The 25876-nt window shown below is 39.9% G+C and overlaps 1 protein-coding gene across 2 annotated transcripts in view; it reads right to left on the bottom strand.

The window, feature by feature from the left end:
• Nucleotides 1-25832, bottom strand: part of LOC125645230 (uncharacterized) — a 104844-nt gene extending 79012 nt beyond the window's left edge. Inside the window, exon 1 of one of the 2 annotated variants that reach the window (XM_075117923.1) lies at nt 25472-25832. The gene's annotated coding sequence lies outside the window, so the exon portion shown is untranslated. The remainder of the gene's footprint in view (nt 1-25471) is intronic. The other variant, XM_075117921.1, reaches the window with a different exon arrangement.
• Nucleotides 25833-25876: the final 44 nt, after the last annotated feature.

Here is a 25876-nt window from a genome sequence, read left to right as displayed (position 1 = left end):
GAGTTTTCTGTTTTGATTCTGACTGGAATAAACCCAAGTATTCTATTTGGGATGAAATCCCATTGGCAAGTTCCTTTTTCCTGGCATTGAGGTCACCACCCATCAGAATCATCCTATTGCTGCCAATTCTGCTACATTAAGAATCAATAATAAAAGGTAAAGAACTCAGCTGAGTAAGGTGTCCCCTGTTTTTCCCACTATTTCTTACAAGCACACTCTAAGAGGAGGTTTTTTGAACTGAGAACTCTGAAAAGAGAATAAGTTGTCCTCTAAAATGGCCACTGCAGCAGTCAGTTACAAAAGGACAAATGTACCTCAGTATCTCAGAAAACAATTTTTCATGTAAACTAGAAAACAAAGATGACAACTATTGGGCTAAAATTCACTCAAATTACTTTAATTCAAAGGGTAAAAATGTATAAGGAGACATAAAGCAAACTGATGTTTTTATTATTGGTAAAATCATATAAACCAGGATGGTCACCTAATTGTTAGAGAAAATGACTGTGATCAGATTATACTATTTCAAAAAAAATCCAATCAAATTAATAAGAAGAGGAGCCAAATACAGGATGCTGGATGGCTCAGGTGATTTGATAAAAAGCTACAAAAAAGCTTTTCAGCTTGAGGCCACTGGTTCAACTCTTTCTCAAGATTTTAGTGACTAAGAGTTGTTACCATCTGACAGTTGTTCAGTGGCCTATTTAAAATGTATGAGTAATAGGTGGGGCAGAGTAGGCAAGCCTGCACTGATGCTGTTCCGGTCCTGTATATAAATAGACAGCATTGTTCTCTATCGATGCCAATCTGGCACCTCTCACAAGCATTACATTTATTTATTATTTATTATTAATCCTTAAATGATCACAGTATACTTGGTGTGGTAGAAGACACAAAGACACATTCCCTGTCCTGAGGCGCTTACTTGAAAAGATAAACAAAACCAAACCACATAACAAATAAAGCTGTTCTTGGATTTTGTTCAAATTCTCTAAAAACTAGCATAATATGGATTTCAATGCATGTAACATTATATTTCTTTGCTGATTTTACATTGCCCTGTTCAGAGTGAGAGAAATATCAGATCAAAGATGGCTATATACAATGTGACAGATTTCACCATTCTAAACAGCTGGTTCCAACTGCTCTTATTTCTTATTCTAGGTTCCCTAGGATTCTTGAAAGCTGTCAAATTTTGTACTAAGCTCCTGAAGACTGGAGAGAAGAATGCACACTCTAGCCAGAGCTACTGCAATTGCTCACAATTAGAGAGATTCTATTGGAAAGGATTTACTGAGAATTCTTAAATGTTAATGATGACAGCAGTAATAAAGATAAGTGAGTGTTTGTAGCAAAAAACTGGGTGAACTGAAAACCCCCATTAAACCACCCCTACAATGTTAGAGTTGTCCACTGGTTGATTGATATGTGTTGTATGGTACTTCACATTTTCAAATTTTTGAAGTGTTACCTATAATTAATATTTTTACACATCATGCCATCACTGGTCAACCTTACTTGTTTCCATTTTTGATGTATAATAGCAAACTGGACTCCATGCCTGATGTCAAGACACATCTTTCAAAAAAACAAAGAACAAATTTTATAGCTTTCTTTCCCTTTTTCTTTCAATTTTTTTTCAAGGATTTGAAATTTCAGTCCATCTTGTGCTGTTGCGGTGAAATTGAATCTTCCTTAAATGTGCCTATACAGAACAGGCAGTCCTATCCCTGCAAGGTAGGTAAGAAAACCCACATTTGGAACATCCAGAAAACTCTGACATTCTAATTCAGGGGCCTCACACTTTTACATAGTGTGGACTACAGATTGTCTCATGGGTTCCCTCCTCTTCTTAGTCACTGATCGTACTGGTCACCTCTCCTCCCATTCATGACTGAATGAATTCCATGGGATAACTACAGCAATTGCTTTCATTTAAATGTAAAATTAGGAAAGTCTTTTGTGTATTTCTCCCAATCTTTTAATGAAATGTTGAAGCTGGAAACAAGCCAGCTCTTTGCAAATGCTTTGTGGAACACACTCAATCTACCAACCACAGTTGGGGAACCTCTGTCTATCTTGGGGGGGTTGTACTATTGCCCATCACCACAGGATCTGAACACTTTCCATATAAACTTTGTGAATTCTCTGCCTCAGAGTGCTTTTGGAGTTACAAAAACCTCTGTTCTAATGTTTCACAGATCTTTGAAAATCTAAATCACTACATGTGTTACTAAAGATATTTATAATTATTATGGCCTAAATTTACAAAAGTGACTTGTGATTTTGATTTCTCTGGGGCTTGGATTATCAATGGGAGACACTTTAAAAGGACTTGATTTTCAGAAGAACTCAGCATTATGAGGTTTCACGATTTTTGTCTCTGATTCCATATAAATTTATTCAGTTGACAACTGAAATGTTTTCTCTCCATATAATTTGGAATTTGAAAGTCAAGCTGTGTTTTTAGGGCTCAAGCATAACCACCACTAATGATTATATAATGGGCACGTAGTTCGTGATTCTCTTGATGATATGAGAGCCAGAATAAAATCCAGCTCATTCCCCCATAGTTGTCTTGATTGAATTATATTTACAAAAATGGTAGTGTTCATCTCAATTTTAAGAGAAAGCATTTAGATAATTTATTTTGTTAGTCTACCCAGCCCACTGGTTGTGGGTAAGTGGGTTCAAAAATGCTAAAGCTTGTGGCCTATCAGAAGACCTTGAGCATGTAGCCAGTTTTAAAGTTCAATGTTCTGGAATATACAGTCATAATAAGCAGTAGGTGGTAACACTGAATAGAAGGAAATACTAGCTTCATACATGTAAATTAACTCAAAAGGAAGTTCAGGATTTTTTGGAGCCTAAGAATTTTAGCAGGTAAGGAATTATAGTATTTTTGGATCACCTACAGTACCGTAGACAACCAGAGGGTGAGGTAAAAATTTAATAAAAACTTCCAGACAAACTACTCTAGGCAAGTATGGCTGTTCAGAGGTATAAAGAGCTCCCCTTTCTCCAAACTGCACATAACTACCAAGTACCAATTCTATAACTCTTCAGAGTATATATTTTGACTCAAGCACCTCAAGCACTGATACAATGCACTCTGAATATTGTAGATCATCCAACAGGAGCCTAAAATCATAGAATTATAGTTTTCCTGGTGTAGTCTAAGGTCCAGTGTGCTTCAACAGCAGCCCTGGGAACTACAAGTTGTGGACTACAAACTGCGGCATGGTGGGAGAACTTCCTGGTTCCTGCCAGGATGTACCCCCTGCCTCCGCCTCCCTCCCCTCACCCCTGCAGGAGGTCTCAGCACTGACTGAGCTGGGAGCACATAGGCAGGCAGGCAGAGAGGAGGCTGCTGAACTGTAATCCTGTTCTATGTTCTTTACAGAATAAAGCCTTGCTCCTGGAGGTTTGTCTGAGTCGGTCTGATGTGAGGTGAACACACACTGACACACAATGCAGGGCATACAAAGGAGCCTCAGGTCCAGTTTCCCAAAGTTGTATAAAAAGTCGCAAGGCAGGCTTCCCCTATCTTGAACAGCCTCATACTGGGCCAGTAAACAGGAGCGAGGGCTACACTTGTCTGACAGCAAGAAAGAGGCATAGTTGTCAGTCAAAATGAACTAAGCCTATAGAATGTTGTCAAAAGACTCCCTCATCATGATTTAGGGGAGCATCCCTACCTTTCCCCACACCATTGCATTCTGTCTTGTTAGTCATATATGGCAATTAGGGAAGGAGGATCCATAGGGAAGGAGGTGGGTGAGTGGTGGGTAATGGAAAACGTAATGCAGTCTTCTGTGGTTGTTGAGAATTTACAGTTTGGATTCTTGATTCAGTGGCAGTTTCTTAGCTGCAGAGGCAGGGAGCTGTGCAGAGCTATTGTGAGCCAGTAGGCATTGATCTTAGATTTTTATTGAACAGAGACAAGAGGGAATTGAAATGATTACAAACATACAGTGTGACTTACCCAGAGGACATTGAGCTTTTAATAATAATGAGTGAAATAATTACCAAAGACATTTTAGATGATTTTTCAACCAAAATTCTGCAAGCGAAGTACAAAACAAATGATTAATTTCATGACGGTGAAGAGAATAATGATTTTGAAAAAGATGATAAAATCTTTTTAGCATGAAAGATTATCATGGCCCATTCAAACACTTTCAGCGCAGGGGTGGAAAAGAGTTACATTCCAAAAATACATCTGTTCTTTGGTAAACAGTCTGTGTAGATTAATAAGTAATATTTAAGAAAGTATTTGTTTTATGTTCTCTTTAATATTAAATATTCAGATTTCATAGTTCCATCTTAGTTGTCTTTAATTTTTTTCAAGAAATCAAAACTCTCATAAAGTTTGATATCACATGTTCTGGAGCAGAACACTGCATGCTAATTAGTACGTCACACCATGGGTATACATATCTGTTTAAGGAACAGTCTGGAGGGCACAATCCAGGAGCACCCTTCCGTGCCCCTGGGGCTGAGCTATATAAACAGGAGAAGGAAGCTGAGTAAGAGAGAGGGGACTAGAAGCCTTGCTGGTGGTCCTACACGTTGCAGGCCCCAAATCACTAGCCTGACCTGAAACCTAGAGACTTTAATTTCCTATCTATAATGAATGATAGTGGCTCTGACTCGACACAAACCTCTGAAGTAAGGGCCTTTATGAACAGGCTTCAGCAGCTCCCTTCCCCGCTGTCCTCCCCCACAAGCTGATGCCTAAAGGAAAGGAGGAGAGCCTGCCTGCCTGTGAGGACTAGGCCTTCATAAAAGGAACATGGAGTTTTTTCTCAGTTTGGTTTTAGCTTCCCCCTTCTTGGATTCTGTACATCATCTGTCTCCAAGCTTGTATTGCCAAAGCATGTGTGCATTATAGGTGGAACTGGTAGCACTGCCTGAATGTGAAGTTGCCCAGTACTTCCCATCATAAGACCTTCTTTTCAGTAGCTTCCAACATACTTAATGTCATCCATTCAGGTTCCATGCTGTCAGCCTCATGGTGAAGTGTGTTTGTTTTGTTTGTTTTTGAAGTTCAGCACTGGTTCTGCTGTTTCCGATAACAAAGGTAGGGGAAAATAAATTGTTTTGCCCATGCTAAAATAACTGTTTTGTTGAAAGAAAAGGAGTACTTGTGGCACCTTAGAGACTAACCAATTTATTTGAGCATGAGCTTTCGTGAGCCACAGCTCACTTCATCAGATGTGTACCGAGACATTCTAGCACCTCCATATTTGGCAGCAGGGACTTGAAATTTGGTAGGGAGATTGTTTTTGTGTCAAGGATGTGCCTTTTTTTTCCGCTATGAAAAACTGTCCAAATTTGGCCAAGGAATGAGCCTTTCAAAAATCTTGAACCCTGGATTCGGTGGAGCGTTGGCAGCAAAGGGATTAAGTTGGGACAATGAGCCTGGGGTGGGGTGGAAAGACTGGGTCTGGGAACTGGTTTCGGGGAAGGATATTGGATCTGGGAAAAGAGGAGATGGGCAGTGGGAGCAAGGGCAGGGGGACATGGACATTGAGATCAAGTTAGGAACCTGTGTTGTGAAATTAGGATCTGGCAAGGAAACTGGAGCAGAAAACCCAGGTTGGAGATTGTGATGAGGAGCCCTGGGGAGTGAGAAAGAGACTTGGACAGAGAACCCCAAGTAGGAGACTAGGACTGGAATGGAGGTGCTCAAGAGGTGGAGAGTAGGACTAGCTAGGCAAGTAGCCAGAGGTGGGGAATAGATAGGACCGAAACAAGAACAGGCTAGAGGGGACAGGACAGAAAGGGGGCAGGTTTGGGAGGAACAGAGGCAGAAGAGCACACTCCCCTCCTCAACTTGGAATTGAACCCAAGGCTCCTGCATCTCACCATTCCTGTGCTGTCAGCAAATATCTGTGACAACTGCTGTCATAATGAGTCATCCCCCTATAGCGCTGTTCCACACGCAGGACGACAACTAACTTGAGCTATTAGTTACTCCATTAGCTCAAGTGGCAGAAGTCTGTACGGTAGATCTATAGGTTCCAGCCCTGCTAATGAACCATGTGGGTATCAGTACGATTACACATGATGGAATTTCTGCTTTTTCAGCTTGCTTTTCTAAAAACTTAGAGGTTTTTGTGTGTAATTTCCTATGTTAAAAAAATAATAACGTTGCAAAGTCAAGCACTGAGAAGTTAGGATACGCCAAATTAAGGTTCTCTGTGTAACCCAAATTTTGACCCCCTTATGCATGTGCATTATGGTACAGTCATTAATTACATGGTCCCATACTATTTTTTTCTACAGCTCCTCTAGGTCATTTGGTTAGTGCTCTGGGTTATGTAGTGAAAGAAACTGTGTGCAGGACCTCTGTCTCATTTGTTGCAGAAGATGGAAGGTGTTTAGCAAATGAGGCAGGGGCTGTAGGAAGAGAAAGGATAATCTCATCGGTAAGGCAATTAAATACTACCCTGGAAAACTGGCATCCATCCCTGCCTCTGCCACAGAATTCCACAGAAGATGATGATGTGCAAATTACTTAAACTTTTCATAGGTGGCGACTAGCAATGTGTTCAGTATTTTCTGGTGTCCAAGTTCAGACCCTGGCATCTGATTTGCAGAAGTGCTGAGCACTCTCAGCTGCAACTGAAGTCAATGGCATCCATGCTTTGAACATATAAAATGCTATATAATGGTAAGTACTCTGAAAGATAAGGTCCTACTCGTCTCCTATTACTGACCCAAAATTAGTGGATACTTGTGAACATAATCTCTTTGTGCCTCGGTTTCCCATCTGAAAAATGGGGATAATGCCACCTCACCTCACAGGGGGTGAAAATAAATTCATTAATGTTTATGGATATTATAATAATAAATGTCTGATATTATAATAATAAATGTCAAAGAAAAGTCCACAAGGAAATTAATAATTCTGTGTTAGAGCTGGTTTTGAATTATGTGCAGGAAATAAGCATGAAACCATACATTGAACAAATAAGATAAAACAAAATATTGAATAATTGTTCATTCATTGAGCACCTGTGCACTGAATGAGGCAGGGCTCTTGTGGAAAAAATATGTGATCATGTAATTAAAGACATCATGCATATGCACAAGGGGGCCGAATTGTGGTTGCACAGACAACCTTAATTCTGGCATATCCTAATTTTTGAGTGACTTTGCAACCTTAATGTTCTTTTTATGTAATCTTTTGTGTAATGTGTGTATACTTATATTTATATATATATAATGGTTATGTATATATAATAATCTACAATAACTACTTAGTCTATCAAATGTGTTTCATTTTCTGCATGCTAATTACATAAAGATTGAAACATTATGTATTCAAATAATTTGAAAGTTCAAGCATTGGATGTTTCTGAAGATCTTAACCTACTGTTATTTACAATCTTAGTAGGCAAACAGAATTTAATCAGTTGATAGAGCATGCTGCCTGAAGTTATTTTCTCCAAGCCATTTGTTGTATAAATATCACTGGATTTTTAAAAATGTCTGTCTATATATTCGGGCTATGCCTGGGCTTAATTTGGCAAATTATTACCTTTTATAAAATTCTGAACTGTTATTTCAGCACTGAGTCTACTAAATGTGGCCATAACCTTATAGTGCTTCAGAATTAATTTATGCGGATGCAACTGAAGTAATATCCAGGCTTACTTGAATCCACTCTCACTATTTCACTTCCTTATTTAACAGTGTTCAAATCCTATCAAGAATGCTTAATTTCACATCTGGCTATAGAGTCAAGAGCATTAGATATACAGTAATACTTTCAATATTCCATATTCGCCTCATTAAATTGAAACTGTTCTTGCTACCCAGTGTCTGAGCCAGCCTCACTGCAATTTGCTGACAACAGCCTGCATTATTGATCCTGGACTATTACTGTGAAAAGTGGTAAATATAGTGCCTTAAAACTAAGATATTTTTTAATTTTAGTGGTATTAATAAAGCATCGAGAGAAAATGGATTTTAAAACAGTCAGCCAACACACACATCTATTTTACCTAAAACTTACCATCCTCTAATGGCAGCCTTGGCAGACCTAATTTCTTCAAAAAGAAAAGGAGTACTTGTGGCACCTTAGAGACTAACAAATTTATTTGAGCATAAGCTTTCGTGAGCTACAGCTCACTTCATCGGATGCATCCTTTTCTTTTTGTGAATACAGACTAGCACGACTGCTACTATGAAATCTAACTTCTTCAGTCATCCCATGGGATTCCTCTGTCTCAGCCTAGTTCCCCTGATCAGCTCCCCAACAACTATGTCTTCTTTGGAAAGAGAGAATCTCTTTTAATCAGCCAGGGTTCTTTTGTTTTACTCAGTTTTTGGGATTTGGGACCTGCTTGTCAAAATCTGTTTGGTAAACTCTGCAGGAGATGGAGCCAGACTAGGGTTGCCAACCCTCCAGGATTGTCCTGGAGTCTCCAGGAGTTAAAGATTAATCTTTAATTAAAGATTATGTCACATGATGAAACCTCCAGGAATACATTCAAACAAAATTGGCAACCCTAACCCGACTCCTCAGAGCCTGTGGCTCTACCATTACCTCAGAACAACTCTCCAGTGTTTGCTGAGGCATGGCTTATCTTGAGCTATTCTTCTCTCCTGCTTGTTTTCCTTACAACCCCTATTAAACTAAGTCGATATATTCATACAATAAACAACCCAATAACCAGATAAGCATACAGTTTTCATAAATTATAACAGAGCAGTTCAACGTACGTCACATGTGGATTAAAAAATTTCCTCTGCCTTGTTTTCCTTCCATATACATCTTTGCTTCCTTCCTTTCTCTGATACTTCATTCTCATCCTCTGCTTCCCCTTTCCATTCTTTTTCCTTCTTCCCCACTCCTTGCTACAAAACTCCATTAGAACATCTTTCTCCCCACTTATTATTTAGGATGTTCTTAGTGGAAACAATTGCATAAAATTTGCAAAATACAAGGGGCCATCTTTGGTCCTCAGAAATGGGGCTGCACAAGTGAACTGAGAGCAGAATTTAGCCTGCAGTGTTATTTCTTCATAATTCAAGATTTTCATAGTTGTTAGCTGTCAAAGGGTCACCCCAGCAAAAATCAGCCTTCTCCACTCCAGCACCATTCTACAGTTTTGCAATAAAAAAGGAAGTTCATTGTGTACTGATTCTAACTAGGGAGGCGGATACACCATGTAGTGCAGAATAAAATTATGTGCATTTTGTTATACAATTACACTAACCTGTAGGCCACAAGCTATTCCTTGGTTGTTTGTCACCTTTGGACTGGCCACTTTCCTTGCATTTTAACTGGGCCATTAAGGGCATGCGGTGCTAGGGGGAGGCAGAGTGGGTTGGGAGTTTTGTAAGGAACCAGTCCTGGTAAATCCACTTCCTCCATGTTGGAGACCACCCCATTTTCTGCAGCCTGCCTTCCCACAAGGTGCCCTTGATGGCACGTGTCTCATCCATAGGTTAGAAACCTGCCAGAGGGGAGGCAAATAAGAGATAGTAAGGAAGACCTTGAATCCTGCAGCGTGCCAAAAGGGAAAGTCAACAAAAAGGTGTCTGTTGTCACTGTGGTCTGCCCTCTCCCTTGGCGCTGACTATTCCATGTTCTGTTATATAAGATGTTGCACCTCTCCGGTACATGGAGATTCTAGCTGCAGCTTCCTCTTGTGGGTGGGAAGCTGTTTCTTGTAACAGCAACCAAGAGCAGCCATTGAACACTATTCAGATGTGCCATCTCACTGCCGACACATCCTCTACATCAGGAGCTCTGAGAGGGGCAGTGTAGGGTCACCATACAGTGACCCATGCTACTCCTGCACAAGGGGAATTCTCTTCTGGATGGAATGGAATGCAGGCATTATTCACTGGGGGAGCAGTGTATAGGGGCTGGGACAGGGGTTAGAATCAGCCCCCAAGTCTTGGAAGGTACTGATTCTGGGAAGGCTATGGATTCTGGCAAGGGGCCTGTCAAGACTGTACAGTACTTTGTGATAAGGGGTTAAAATTCTTCCTAGGAATGAGAGGGAGTCACAGTCACATTGCCTCGACTTCCAGTAACAAAGAAAAGTTCTTTGAAGTGAAGAAATACTCTTATTTCTGGGCTCCTTCAATAAGTCATGTATTAAGTTCAGTTAAGATGACCTGAAAAAATGGAGAGAGAAGAGCATTTTCTCTCTCGAGCCATTTTTTGGTGGTTTGTTACATTTGGCTTTCAACTCTATTACTGTAGGTTATTTCGTTGACTAGGGATAATTTGTTAGCAACCCAGTAGAAGCAGACTTGTTTAATTGATTTTATATGATCTATTACAAGCTGTTTTGTTTTATGTTCTGAAAATAAATCTAAAATAACATAAGAACAGCCATACTAGGTCAGATCAAACGTCCATCTAGCCCAGTATCCTGTCTTCCGACAGTGACCAATACTATTTGCTTCAGAGGGAATGAACAGAACAGGTAATCATCAAGTGCTCCATTCCCTGTTGCCCATTCCCGGCTCCTGGCAAACATAGGTTAGGGACACCATTCCTGCCCATCCTGGCTCATAGCCAGTAATGGACTTATCCTACATGAATTTATCTAGTTCTTTTTTGAACCCTGTTATAGTCTTGGCCTTCTTCTGGCCAAGGTTGACTGTGCATTGTGTGAAGAAATACTTCCTTTTGTTTGTTTAAACTTGCTGCCTATTAACTTCATTTGATGACCTCCTAGTTCTTATGTTATAAGAAGGAGTAAATAACACTTCCTTGTTTACTTTCTGCACACCAGTCATGATTTTATTCCCCTTTTAGTTTCCAAGATGAAAAGTCCCCGTTTTATTAATCTCTCCTCATATGCCAATTCCAATGTATCTTTTTTTAGATGGAGCAACCTCACCTGCATGCGATATTCAAGATGTGGGCATATCATGGATTTATAGAGAGGCAATATGATATTTTCTGTCTTATCTATCCCTTTCTTAATGGTTCCTAACATTCTGTTAGCTACTTTGTCTGCTGCTTCACATTAAGTGGATGTTTTCAGAGAACTAACCACAAGTGACTCCAAGATCTCTTATTCGAGTGGTAACAGCCAATTTAGACCCCATCATTTTCTATGTATCATTGGGATTATGTTTTCCAATGTGCATTATTTTGCATTTATGAACATTGAATTTCATTTGCCATTTTCTTGTCCACTCACCCAGTTTTGTGAGATCCCTTTGCAACCCTTCACAGTCTGCTTTGGACTTGACTACCTTGAATAGTTTTCTATCATCTGCAAATCTTGCCGCCTCACTGTTTCCGCCTTTTTTGAAATCATTTATGAATATGTTGAATAGTACTGGTCCCAGTACAGACCCCTGGTGGATACCACTATTTACCTCGCTCCATTATGAAAACTGACCATTTAGTCTGGCCCTTTGTTTCCTATCTTTTAACCAATTACAGATCCATGAGAGGACCTTCCCTCTTATCCCATGAGAGCTTACTTTGCTTTGCTTATTTTGCTTACCTTACCTCCCTTTGGTGAGGGACCTTGTCAAAGGCTTTCTGAAAATCTAAGTACGCTCTATTTACTGGATCACCCTTGTCCACATGCTTGTTGACCCCCTGAAAGAATTCTAGTAGATTGGTGAGGCATGATTTCCCTTTACAAAAATCATGTTGACTCTTCCCCAACAAATCATGTTCATCTATGTGTCTTATAATTCTGTTCTTTACTATAGTTTCCACCAGTTTGCCCAGTACTGAAATTAGGTTTACCAGCCTGTAATTGCTGGTATTATCTCCAGAGTCTTTTTAAAAAAAATTTGTATCATTTTAGCTATCCCCCAGTCATTGTCCAGTCATGATGAAAGATGAAATAATAATTTTAAAAAATACTTTTAAGACACAGGCCTTTTCATGCAGTTCTTTGATCAGCTACTGTAGAGGGGGGTCAATTTTTTTACTTTGCCTGATGGCAGACTGACCGGCAACTCACAAGAATGTTCATTTTACAATTTCATAAAGAAGAGAGAAGAAGAGAGAGCCATGTCAAAAAGATGAGCAACATAAGCCAAATAACTTCTCAACAACATGATGGACAAACAGCCTATGTGACTCTGAACTTCAAAATGCTGTCACTGATGATGGAAATATTCTGTTCAGAGGTTAATAATGTAAGTAAAAGTTCATTTAAGTAAATTAATAGTTGCTGCAGGAGGGCTTATCTTAACAGCAAGTGACACAAAACACTGAGAAAAAGACGACAGTCTAGGAGTTGCCATATTTTCTCTCCATGATGGACACTAATTTCAGTTGGATATAAAATTATCTTTTTTGTGTTAGTTTGGTGCTGCTGTGTTCCACCCCAGTGGCGGCTGCTTTAAATAGTGGTGAAGTGTGTATAATTACATATAAGAACATTAGAACAGCCATACTGGGTCAGACCAAAGGTCTATCTAGGCCAGTATCCTGTCTTCCAACAGTGGCCAATTCCAGGTGCCCCAGAGGGAATAAATGGAACAGGCAATCATCAAGTGTTCCAGCTCCTGTCACCCATTCCTAGTTTTTGGCAAACAGAGGCCAGGGACACCATCCCTGCACATCCTGGCTAATAGCCATTCATGGACCTATCCTCCATGAATTTATCTAGTTCTTTTTTGAACCCTGTTATAGTCTTGGCCTTCACAACATCCTCTGGCAAGGAGTTCCACAGGTTGACTGTGTTGTGTGAAAAAAATACTTCCTTTTGTTTGTTTTAAACCTGTTGCCTATTAATTTCATTTGGTGGTCCCTAGTTCTTGTGTTATGAGAAGGAGTAAATAACACTTCCTTATTTACTTTCTCCACATCAGTCATGCTTTTATAAACCTCTATCGTATCCCCCCCCTTAGTCGTCTCTTTTCCAAGCTGAAAAGTCCCAGTCTTGTTAATCTCTCCTGATACGGCAGCCATTCCATACCCCTAATCATTTTTGTTGCCCTTTTCTGAACATTTTCCAAGTCCAAGATATCTTTTTTGAGATAGGATGACCATATCTACACGTAGTATTCAAGATGTGGCATATTATGGATTTATATAGAAACAATATGACATTTTCTGTCTCATTATCTATCCCTTTCTTAACAGTTCCCAACATTCTGTTAGCTTTTTTGACTGTCACTGCACATTGAGCGGATGTTTTCAGAGAACTAGCCACAATAACTCCCAAGATCTCTTTCTTGAGTGGTAACAGCCAATTTAGACCCCATCATTTTGTATGTATTGTTGGGATTTTTTTTTCCAATGTGCATTACTTTGCATTTATCAACATTGAATTTCATCTGCCATTTTGTTGCCTAGTCACCCAGGTTTGTGAGATCCTTTTGTAGCTCTTTGCAGTCTGCCTGGGACTTAACTGTCTTGAGAAGTTTTCTATCATCTGCAAATTTTGCCACCTCACTGTTTACCCACTTTTCCAGATCATTTATGAATATGTTGAATAGGACTGGTCTCAGCACAGACCCCTGGGGGACACCACTATTTACCTCTCTCCATTCTGAAAACTGACCATTAATTCCTACCCTTTGTTTCCTATCTTTTAACCAGTTACCAATCCATGAGAGACCTTCCCTATTGTCCCAGACTGCTTACTTTGCTTAAGAGCCTTTGGTGAGGGACCCTGTCAAAGGCTTTCTGAAAATCTAAATACACTATATCCACTGGATCCCCCTTGTCCACATGCTTGCTTACCCCCTGAAAGAATTCTAGTAGATTGGTGAGGCATGATTTCCCATTACAAAAAACATGTTGACTATTCCCCAACAAAATTTGTAATCTATGTCTCTGAAAATTTTGTTCTTTAGTATAGTTTCAACCAGTTTGCCCAGTACTGAAATCAGGCTTACCGGCCTGTAATTTCTGGGGTCACCCCTGGATCCCTTTTTAAAAATTGGCATCACATTAGCTATCCTCCAGTCATTTGGTACATAAGCTGATTTAAATGATATGTTACAGATGACAGTTAGTTGTCCTGCTATTTCACATTTGAGTTCCTTCAGAAGTTATTAACATATTATATATGGTCCTTATATGTGGTCCTGGTGACTTATTAATGTTTAAAGAAAAGGAGTACTTGTGGCACCTTAGAGACTAAAGTGAGCTGTAGCTCACGAAAGCTCATGCTCAAATAAATTGGTTAGTCTCTAAGGTGCCACAAGTACTCCTTTTCTTTTTGCGAATACAGACTAACACGGCTGTTCCTCTGAAACCTATTAATGTTTAGTTTATCAATTTGTTCCAAAACCTCCTCTAATGACACCTCAGTCTGGGACAGTTCCTCAGATTTGTCACCGAGAAAGAATGGCTCAGGTTTAGGAATCTCCCTCACATCTTCAGCTGTGAAGACCGATGCAAAGAATTCATTTAGTTTCTCCGCAATGGCCTTATTGTCTTTGAGTGCTCCTTTAGCATCGTGATCGTCCAGTGGCCCCACTGGTTGTATAGCAGGCGTCCTACTTCTGATGTACTTAAAAAAAATTTGCAATTTGGCTAGCTGTTTTTCAAATTCTTTTTTGGCCTTCCTAATGATATTTTAACACTTCATTTGCCAGAGTTTATGCTCCTTTCTATTTTCCTCATTAGGATTTAACTTCCACTTTTTAAAGGGTGCCTTTTTGCCTCTCACTGCTTCTTTTACTTTGTTGTTTCATCATGGTGGCTCTTTTTTGGTTCTCTTACTATGTTTTTTAATTTGGGGTACACATTTAAGTTGAGCTTCTATTATGGTATCTTACAAAAATTTCCATGCAGCTTGCAGGGATTTCACTTTAGGTGCCGTACCATTTGATTTCTGTTTAACCTCCTCATTTTTGTGTAGTCCCCCTTTCTGAAATTAAATGTTACAGTATTGGGCCTCTGTGGTGTTTTCCCCACCATAGGGATGTTAAATGTAATTATATTATGGTCACTATTACCAAGTGGTCCAGCTATATTCACCTCTTGGACCTGATCCTGTGCTTCACTTAGGACTAAATCAAGAATTGCCTCTTTTCTTGTGGGTTCCAGGACTAGCTGCTCCAAGAAGTGTTTAAGGTGTCAAGAAACTTTATCTCTGCATCCCTTTCTGATGTGATATGTACCCAGTCAATATGAGAATAGTTGAAATCCCCCATTATTATTGAGTTTTTTATTTTAATAGCCTTTTCATCTCCCTGAGCATTTCACAGTCACTTCACCCTCCTGGTCAGGTGCTCTGTAATATATCCCTACTGTTATATTCTTATTATTAGAGCGTGGAATTACTATCCATAGAGATTCTATGGTACAGTTTGGTTCATTTAAGATTTTTACTTCATTTGATTCTATGCTTTCTTTCACATATAGTACCACTCCCCCACCAGCACGACCTGTTCTGTCCTTCTGATATATTTTGTACCCTGGTATTAGTGTGTACCATTGATTATCCTCATTCCACCAAGTTTCTGTGATGCCATTATATCAATATCTTCATTTCATATGAGGCACTCTAGTTCACCCATTTTATTATTTAGACTTCTAGCATTGGTATATAAGCACTTTAAAAACTTGTCACTTTTTAGCTGTCTGCCATTACATGATGTAATTGTTTGGCACTTTTTTTCTTTTGACTGTTTCTCATCAGATCCTACCTGTATTTAATCATCTTCCATCCTCTCCTCCTTATTAGGACATAGGGAATCTCCATTTATAGATCCTCCCCTAAGGGATATGTGAACCACGTTCGCCTCTGCACCTGTCGGCTTTCCCCCAGTCCTTAGTTTAAAAACTGCTTTACAGCCTTTTTAATTTGAAGTGTCAGCAGTCTGGTTCCATTTTGGTTTAGGTGGAGCCCATCCTTCCTGTATAGGCTCCCCCTTTCCCCAAAGTTTCCCCAGTTCCTAATAAATCAAAACCCCTCCTCCTTACACCATCGTCTCATCCACACATTGAGACCCTGCGGTTCTGCCTGTCTAAGTGGCCCTGCACGTGGAACTGGGAGCATTTCACAGAATCCTACCATGGAGGTCCTGGACCTCAATCTATAACCTAGCAGCCTAAATTTGGCCTCCAGGACCTCTCTATATAGTGTGTGTCTATATAATATAGTATATAAAAGTATGAGAGAGTCAGTAAAGAGTTTTGGCATGAGAGGTACTCCAGTATACAAATGGAAAATATTACTATTGGACTGTATAGCTGGAAAGCAAGTGCAGATGTTAGGGACTCCAAAAGTGTCAATGTGGAATGAGATGAATAGAGTGGTATTTCTTGTAGTGGAAAAATCCTCCTAAATTGACCACACATCTCTTAGGAATTGAAATCGGAGATCCCAGAGTGTCTGTAGGACACAGAACAGCCATTCAAACATTTAAAAATAACTGAACAGATTAAATAGTTTTCTAAAATATCTAAGCAGGCGAAAAGTAGCCATATCATCTGCTATGCCCATAAAAAGGTAAATCTGAAATTTTTGTAAATTTGAAGAAGAAATGGGTATATGGATAGTTAAAGGACCTGAAATGAGATTAGACTTAAATGCAGTGTGTTAAAAAAAAACAAAAAGTCCGATCCTGTTTCAAGTGAAGAGAGAGAAAAAGAAGCTATGGGTGATAAATTTATGCTTTTTTATGAGCACAATTTGTATTTATTTGTGTGTTGCTAGGGGGTTGGACCAGTCTTGTGAACTTGTTTGTGCAGTAATTCTTACTTTCAAGCCTGTGTGTTAGGCATTTCAGTATCTGTGTTCAATCAATTTCACAAATGTACACCCTGGGCTATACAGAAGAGCTTTTGAAAGAAGTCGTTATTGCTTTTACCACTGATGATGCATCGATTATACTGAACCATAAATCTGTGTTGCCTGATGCTGCAGAACCACTTCCCTGATGTCATTGTTTGGCATCAAATTACTTACTGCTTGGAGTTTGAAATATCATCACTATACTTTCTGGAATAGTTTTCATGGATCACGTATGACATTCACCCTCCAAAACCAATGTCATTTAAAGCATTTATTGTGATTTATTATGATTTCTGAAATGTGCTAGCCAGTTCACAAAAACTAGTTCAGATTCGGTTCTTGCCCACACCCACACACCATCTAAATTCAACATACCACAAGAACTGAAGGTCATAAACAATGAATGGGTGAATAAATGAAATAAATAAAAGAGGAGAAGGGGGATATTAAGGTCACTTGGTTACTCAGCAAGGCAGCTATGCATCTTGATGGTTCCATTAACAGTTTTTTAATCTTTCCTTCTTTACTTCTCATAGGCAAGACTGTAGAAGTACATTTTTATGCAGTAGATTTGAATGGAGTGAGGGAGGTGGGTGAGTGAAGGGCATGTCAGACACGATAGGCAGCAGCAAAGAAAGGTACAGAAGCGTTTCTGGTCAGGTGTCACTGGTCTCGAATCTAGGCCTGTTGTGTTGCCAAGCGAGAGCCTTATCCTCTGCACCACCACACCGCAAGGTCAGTGGAGGGAAGTGCTTTATCCTACAGTTATGTGCACAGTGATGTGATTTAAGAAAGAACCTTTCAAAAACCAAGCCCTATTAATATTTACCAAAGTATGAAGTCTTCTATTGGGCAATGAACATTAAAAACAGTGAGGGTGGTTCCCTACTTTCATGTAATAAACATGTCATTTAACACTTGTTCTGTTGCTATTTATTTGACTAACTCTCTCACCATTACCAGAATTACACATCACTCTTCACACTAACAGTAAGGTTGACTCAGAAGAGACAGTGATGCAGTGAGATTCAAATAATGTCAGAAAACACTTTGTTTCTCAATGCAGGATATTGTTAACTTGCCAATAGTAGATTGGCACCATTCTGCCACACCACAAGCCAATTTATAGCTTTACAAACACTGTCTCACAACAAGTACTACCAGGTGTTATAAATAATGTGCTGCAGAAAAGAGTGTGGAGGAGAGTGAGAGAAGTTATAAAGAGTGAAAATAAATAAAATACAAACTTGTGGCAAATATCCTATGCATTAACTGATTAAATCTGTATGGCTCCCTTAAAACTTAAAAACATTAATTTTGGCTGCAATAGAGGGAACACTATGGCAGGTTATGCTCTTCCTGGAGTATTTTTGATCATGCCACTGTGTTCACTTGTCCACTGAGTTTATTGGAAACCTAATGAACAAGACAGCCAACTTTGGGTCATCACCTAAAAGCCCTTCCACTCTTTTTTCTGTTTGCAGAGGTCTTTCTTTAAATAGCACAACAAATTAAAATAGTTTATGAAACGTTTTAAGTGATGTACATTTACCCAGCTAAAATAAGTGAAACTTAAAAAACAAAAAACCCAAACAAATGAAAACAAACTTTAAAATATAGATGCCCAAGCACCAGTTATGATGCTGATATGCTTTGCTTAAGGTGTGACTGCTTTAAAGAGGTTATAAGATATTTGGAGAAGACTATTCAACTTATTTTGATCACTGTCTGTCTTCCACTGTGCTGCCTTGACCATCGGTATTGATTCTGTTTCTCCCACTGACTTCCCTGGTACTTTTAGTCTCTAGCTTGCTTTTGTGTTGACTCTACAGCTCTTTCTGATTTTTTTTTCATTCCTGTTGTCTTGCCGTGCAGTGCGTGAGTAGTCTTTACATCTTGCATTATTCAGATTACAAGTAAAGAGTTCTTATAATCTGTACATATCCTTGGCAGAATCTACAAATTGTTATTGCATTCTTTCTGACAATAACTTACATTCACATAGCACCTTTCATCCCAAAGGATTACATCGTAGTTTACTTACATAGTGTCTTTATTACCAAAGTGCTGGATAAGAACAAAGCATACTACAAACTGACATATGGTCTGTGGGCTAGATCTTTGGGTCCATCTGATCTGCACTTTGTACAGGGCCTGGAGAGGGTATGTTGTGGGGAAATAGTCTGTAAGCAAGATTTCTGTTCCCTTGATCCTTGGCCCAGCTGGAAGCTGAATCAAACTGGTTCTTGAGTGATCAGTTTACTTGGGCTATATAGGGACCAAGATTTGGCCTGCTGTCTATTCTATGCTTTCTTATTCGTATTCTTATTTCTTATAGCTTTCTTATTCTGTGTTTCTAGACTCCTGAAACATGTGTGGAGCATTAAGTAAACGCATTTAGACTTTTCTTGATCTATGTTACCTAGTTTTCCCTGCCTACACTGGATTATCCTGATTGTATATCTCATTTTCCCTTTTCTTTACAGCATTAAGGTGTCAGTCAGGAGCGATGGAAGGAATGGAAAGAATCACATGAGTTAGAGTAAAGGAATATATATATAATCAGTGGAGCCAAAGGAAAGCTGCAAAAATGCTCACTTTTACTTCTTAAATCTGTAAGTGATATGTGATGTCTGATCATACATCTTATATTTATAATGCTCCCAAAAGATTATTATATAAGATGACTTTTTAGTAAAGAAATATGCAGTCTGTTAAATTAATTCAGCCACCTACTGAATATTCTGTGTTTGTACTACAAATGCAAATCTGTATTTCAGTGTTCTATCTACTAACCTTATACAACTGCAGAATTAAAGAAAACTTTCATACTGAAAGGAACTAGAATGTAGGATAATTTTCTGAGGTTCTCTTGGTTTTATTGTTTTATTTATTTTGTTTTATTAAAAGCTTATTTCTTCCACACAGCCCAGTCTCTTCTCCTGTTTGGTCCTGCCATGAAGTCATAATCCTACATCTGTGGTGTCACAATCTGTTGCGAAGAGATATGACAAATACAAATTTGTTACATCAGTACAGGATCAAATTTGAAAAGAAAGACTGTAAGGAAAGAAGTACAGCTGGTGGAACATAAAATATGCTGTTGTGTTGAAGCTGGAATGTTTCACAGAGATGTTACAGTTTCAACAAAGATGTTATAAAAAACGGATGGCTAATGCACTGGTCTGGAATATGTGTTCATTCTATGCACTGAAGGAGGTGGGATCACGTGGAAAATTTTTTATCATCATGTAATTAAAAACACTCAAAATGCAACATTATCAACAAGGGGGCTGTGAAAAATGGCATTTTCTAATTTTTTAGTGCTTGACTTTGCAACCTAAATAGCATTATTTTCACATAATATTTTTCTATGTACTTTCCGAGGGTGTGTTTTTAAGAAAAAGGTAAAAACAAATTCTATCACATGTAGCTGTAGCAACTACTCCATCCTGCATCATGAGCAGGGTTTGCACCCTGAACTTTCAGCAATGCAGAAAAGACTGCTACCCTTTGAGCTACAGGACTCAGTACTTCAACTGATAACAGAAAGCTGTTATCTCAAAGCAGGGGGAATGTACTCCTGGGTCATGGGGAGTCGTCAGCAGTGGGGATCCAGTTTTTTCACCCCACATCTCTGAAAGTTGGAAGAACTCCAGTCCCATGTGGTTACCCCTAGGGAGGCAGGAATTGGCTGCTGGGGCCAAGTGATGAGCCCATGGAGGCTCACTGCTGCCCAATTTTACTGAGGAATGGAAGTGAGAGAAGGAAAATGGTAACCTGTAATAGCTTTTTATCTTAGCCCTGGTCTAAACTACAAGTTTAGGTCAAATTTAGCACATTAGATCGATTCAACCCTGCACCCGACCACATGACAAAACCATTTCTGTTGACTTAAAGGGCTCTTAAAATCGATTTCTGTACTCCTCCCCGACGGGGGAATTAGCACTGAAATCGACATTGCCGGGTTGAATTTGGGGTAGTGTGGATGCAGTTTGACAGTATTGGCCTCCGGGAGCTATCCCAGAGTGCTCCACTGTGACCACTCTGGACAGTACTTTCAACTCAGATGCACTAGCCAGGTACACAGGAAAAGCCCCGGGAACTTTTGAATTTCATTTCCTGTTTGGCCAGTGTGGCGAGCTGATCAGCACAGGTGACCATGCAGTCCCAAAATCGCAAAAGAGCTCCAGCATGGACCGAACGGTAGGTACTGGATCAGATCGCTGTATGGGGAGCCAAATCCATGCTATCAGAACTCCGTTCCAAAAGACAAAATGCCAAAATATTTTCCAAAATCTCCAAGGGCATGATGGACAGAGGCTACAACAGGGACCCGCAGCAGTGCCACGTGAAAATTAAGGAGCTCAGATAAGCCTACCAAAGAGGCAAATGGCCGCTCCGAGTCAGAGCCCCAGACATGCAGCTTCTATGATGAGCTGAATGCAATTCTAGGGGCGGGCCCTATTACCACCCCGCCCCTGTCGGTGGACACCTGCAAGGGGGGAGTCTTATGCAACAGACATGAGGATTTTGGGGACGAGGAAGATGAGGAGGAGGATAGCACACAGCAAGCAAGCGGAGAAACCATTCTCCCCGACAGCCGGGAACTGTTTATCACCCTGGACCCAATACCCTCCCAACCCTCCCAAGGCGGGCTCCCAGACCATGAAGCCAGAGAAGGCACTTCTGGTGAGTGTACCTTTGTAAATATAATATATAGTTGAAAAGCAAGCGTATTTAATTATTAATTTGCCCTGAAGACTTAGGATGCATTCACGGCCAGTACAGCCCCTCCTTTTAAATGGCCAACCCAACGGGTGCTTGGTATGGGAGAGGGCGCTGCTGTTTGAAACCATTCCCACACGTTATGAAGGTTGAAGATGCCGAAAGACTGTGGCTTACCATGGCTGCCTGCAAGCCGAATTCTGTTGCCTGGCCCTACATGTGTGATCTCTCACACCAACTCGGCAGGCCCTCAATATAAGAGGCAAAATGCGACCTTGTACCGAAAGCATGTGTGGTATGTAATGTTAACAGCTTGGTTCACCATGAAAGAGTCTACCCATTGTTCTCTAAAATGTGTCTTTTTAAAGACTAATCTCCCTCTTTTCCTCCCGCAGCTGCAAATGTTTCCATGCTCCCCCTATCATCTCCGTCCCAGAGGCTAGCGCAGATAAGAAGGTGTAAAAAATGCACTCGCAATGAAATGTTCTCTGAGCTCATGCAGTCCTTCCACACTGAAAGAGCTCAGCAGAATGTGTGGAGGCAAACAATGGCAGAGTACAGGAAAACAGAAAATGAATGCGAGGACAGGAGGGATGAGCAAGATGAGAGGTGGCGGCAGTGTGATGAGAGGAAGCAGGATGCAATGCTGAGGCTACTGGGGGATCAAATTGATATGCTCTGGCGTATGGTTGAGGTGCAGGAAAGGCACAGACCACCGCTGCAGCCCCTGTGTAACCGCCCGCCCTCCTCCCCAAGTTCCATAGCCTCCTCACCCAGACGCCCAAGAATGTCCCAGACGTCCCCTCTGGGCACCCAACCACTCCAACCCAGAGGACTGCCCAAGCAACAGAAGGCTGGCATTCAATAAGTTTTGAAGTGCAGTGTAGCCTTGTCCTTCCCTTTTCCCCTCATCCACCATTCCACCCTGCGCTTCCCTCCTCCCCCACCCCTCCCGGGCTACCTTGGCAGTTATCCCCCTATTTGTGTAATGAATTAATAAAGAATGCATGATTTTGAAACAACAATGACTTTATTGCCTCTGCAAAGCAGTGATTGAAGGGGAGAGGGGAGGGCGGTTGACTTACAGGGAAGTAGAGTGAACTAAGGGGACGTGTTTTCATCAAGGAGAAACAAACAGAACTGTCACATCATAGCCTGGCCAGTCATGAAACTGGTTTTCAAAGCTTCTCTGATGCGCAGCGTGCCCTGCTGTGCTCTTCTAATCGCCCTGGTGTCTGGCTGTGCGTAATCAGTGGACAGGCGATTTGCCTCAACCTCCCACCCCGCCATAAATGTCTCCCCCTTTCTCTCACAGATATTGTGGAGCACACAGCAAGCAGCAATAACAATGGGAATATTGGTTTCGCTGAGGTCTAACTGAGACAATAAACTGCGCTTTTAAACGTCCAAATGCACATTCTACTAGCATTCTGCACTTGCTCAGCCTATAGTTGAACAGTTCCTTATTACTGTCCAGGATGCCTGTGCATGGCTTCATGAGCCATGGCATTAAGGGGTAGGCTGGGTCCCCAAGGATAACTGTAGGCATTTCAACATCCCCAACAGTTATTTTCTGGTCTGGGAAGTAAGTCCCTTCCAGCAGCTGTTCAAACAGATCAGAGTTCCTGAAGATACGAGCATCATGCACCTTTCCCGGCCATCCCACATTGATGTTGGTGAAACGTCCCTTGTGATCCACCAGTGCTTGCAGCACCATTGAAAAGCACCCTTTCAGTTTACGTACTGGCTGCCAAGGTGGTTCGGTCCCAAGATAGGGATATGGGTTCCGTCTATCACCCCACCACAGTTAGGGAATCCCATTGCAGCAAAGCCATCCACTATGACCTGCACATTTCCCAGTGTCACTACCCTTGATAGCAGCAGCTCAGTGATTGTGTTGGCTACTTGGATCACAGCAGCCCCCACAGTAGATTTGCCCACTCCAAATTGAAAGCTAAATGAATTTCATGGAATGACAAAGCACTTCTTTAGTCTGAAAGTGAACCCCCTGCCACATATCAAAGGCTGCTGCAAACAGTGGAGGTATGAGACCTTCTCAAAGAAATGGTTGCAAGAATCCTTTATAATGGAAAGTGTAAGGCAACCAGAATATGTATGTACACAAACACAAATGATCAAGTGTACTATTAGTTTAAAATCTGTTCTGTCCTCTATCTGTGGATGATAATTTGCATGGAAATGGATGGAATTAATTTCTGTCTCTAACCTCTGTTATCTCTATCACTCTGCATGTCACATATGTAAATATATACTTTTATCTTAAATGAGCAGTCATGTTAAATTGAAACACAAAAACTATTGGCTGATATTTAAAATTACATAAATATGTCTAGGGAGTTTGGGCAGGAGCTTCCTGTTAAAAATCAATATAAATCAATATAGTACACTTTTGATTATTATCAACTGATAATATGATAGCCATTTTAATGCAGCTATTTTAACAGCACATTGATTTCAAATGTAACAATAATGTAATTATTACATACATTCATTATGAAATATATTTGTCTTCCACTGATTCTTTTTTCTTTTTCTTCAAGTAAGACTTCAGACCTAAAAACTCTCCTGTCTGTTAGGTCAATACCTGTCTATCCCTTTATACCAAGTGTCACTGTCATTCATCAGACTTTTGAATAATTCTCAAAAGAGAACTGTTCCTATCGTGGAGTATAGAACTAAATGGAAATTCCCCAACAGAAAGTTACACTTGTACTCTTATATATTTTAGCATAGCAATTTTTTAAGGAAAAGCCATAACATGGATATTGAGAAAATGGGAAAGAATAATGGAAATAGTTTAAAAAAGAAGTCAGGCAATTATTTTACTAAAAAAAAAAATTATTTTCCCATTTTAGACCCAATAACTAGAACCATGTTTGAGCTATACTAACAATGGGCAGATTTAGTATAGTAGTTGCCATGCTTGAGCTGACTTGTAAACCCAGCCTAAATCTCCATATTTTTGAGTCTTCAGAGACCAATTTTTCCTGAGTACCTTGGAAGGATTAAAGCTTTCACTGAGAGTTCAATGACCTGACCCTTTGTATTGTTGCAGAGCTTTGCTTTTTCTTTTTTCCGGTGAAGACCAGGTCTTAACTTAGTTCCTGAGAATTGCCATGTCAGAAAATGGTTGTACTGTTTACCATCACGTCCACTTACCTAAAAATCATGGATATTTTGTTGTCAGGAAGAGCACCAAATCCATAACACTGGGGTAAATTGCAGTCTTACCTATGGTTAATTATTTCATGTTTTCTTTTATGCTTCAATTACTACAGCAGTTGTAAATACAGCTTCAGTATTTATATTGCCCTTGTGTGCCATATTGTTCTCTATTTGTTATTAAACTACAGTTGTTTTAAATATGATCAGAAAAGCACAAGATTTCCCATATCAATGAAAGCTTCTGTTTCTTTATGACAAGTAAATAAATCATGCATGATATTCACAGGGTAGGAAGAGGTTATGTGTTGTATTTTCACCCCAAGTATTCAAGATTCTTTACTGTTTAACACATCAAATAAAAAATAATTTACATCACATACAGTAATTTTAGTTAACCATAAAACCACATTCCATACAGACCAAAAGAAATGTTTTTAGGTTTCCTCCAACTAAGCTCCTGGTTAAGCCTGGATTTTTGTTTCTCCCCTGGTGTCTCCCACAAAGGAAATGCTAGTATATTACAAACAATAATAATCTAGGAAATTCCCAAAAGCGTCTCTTCAAAACATAGTAAAGAAATACCAATCCTTGCTACCAAGAGTAACTTGAAAATCATCAGAGCCAGGAATATGTTTAGTACACAGTTTGCTTGAAAATATCAAAATCCTTGTAATGCACCAGCTTCACTTCTGTAATACTATGTAAATCAGATCACAAATGGCATTTCTTCAAGGAACTAGTTCACTAAGATGCACGCACTAAGGTATTTATTTAGAGAAATATAATGTTCCCTTTGGAAATTCCAGTATTTCAGGTTTATCTAATACCCTCTTTATTTTTCTTCTACTCACCATAATGAATTTATATACAGACAGTTGTATGCAGCCGCAGTCTGTGCCTCTCCTTCTTTACTTTGCCTTGCTGTTGCTCTCTTATTAGTTGTAGCTATGCAGTCCTTTTAGATACAATGTGACAGGAATTGTGTTAGGTTTGCATTGAGCACAGATGCATCTTTTGCACTTGCGATCTGCCTCATGTGTAACACCCTCATTCCTTCCAGTCATTCATTCCAGGGGAGGAATGACACCAGGTTTTCTGAGCTATTCTTGCTTTTCTCCCAGAATACTCAGGAAAAAAAGACTTTGTGATCTCCATGCAAACTAGCAGCCTGCCTGCTGCCAATACTGCCTGCTCTTTCCAGTGATGACATTCAGCTTTGCTCTACCACTCGGGATACAGCACTGATTCCTCATTAT

Source organism: Caretta caretta, chromosome 11, assembly GCF_965140235.1.
Source record: "Caretta caretta isolate rCarCar2 chromosome 11, rCarCar1.hap1, whole genome shotgun sequence".
Lineage (NCBI taxonomy): Eukaryota > Metazoa > Chordata > Testudines > Cheloniidae > Caretta > Caretta caretta.
Note: the sequence above shows the minus strand (reverse complement) of the source record. Positions and strands in the feature narration are given on the sequence as shown.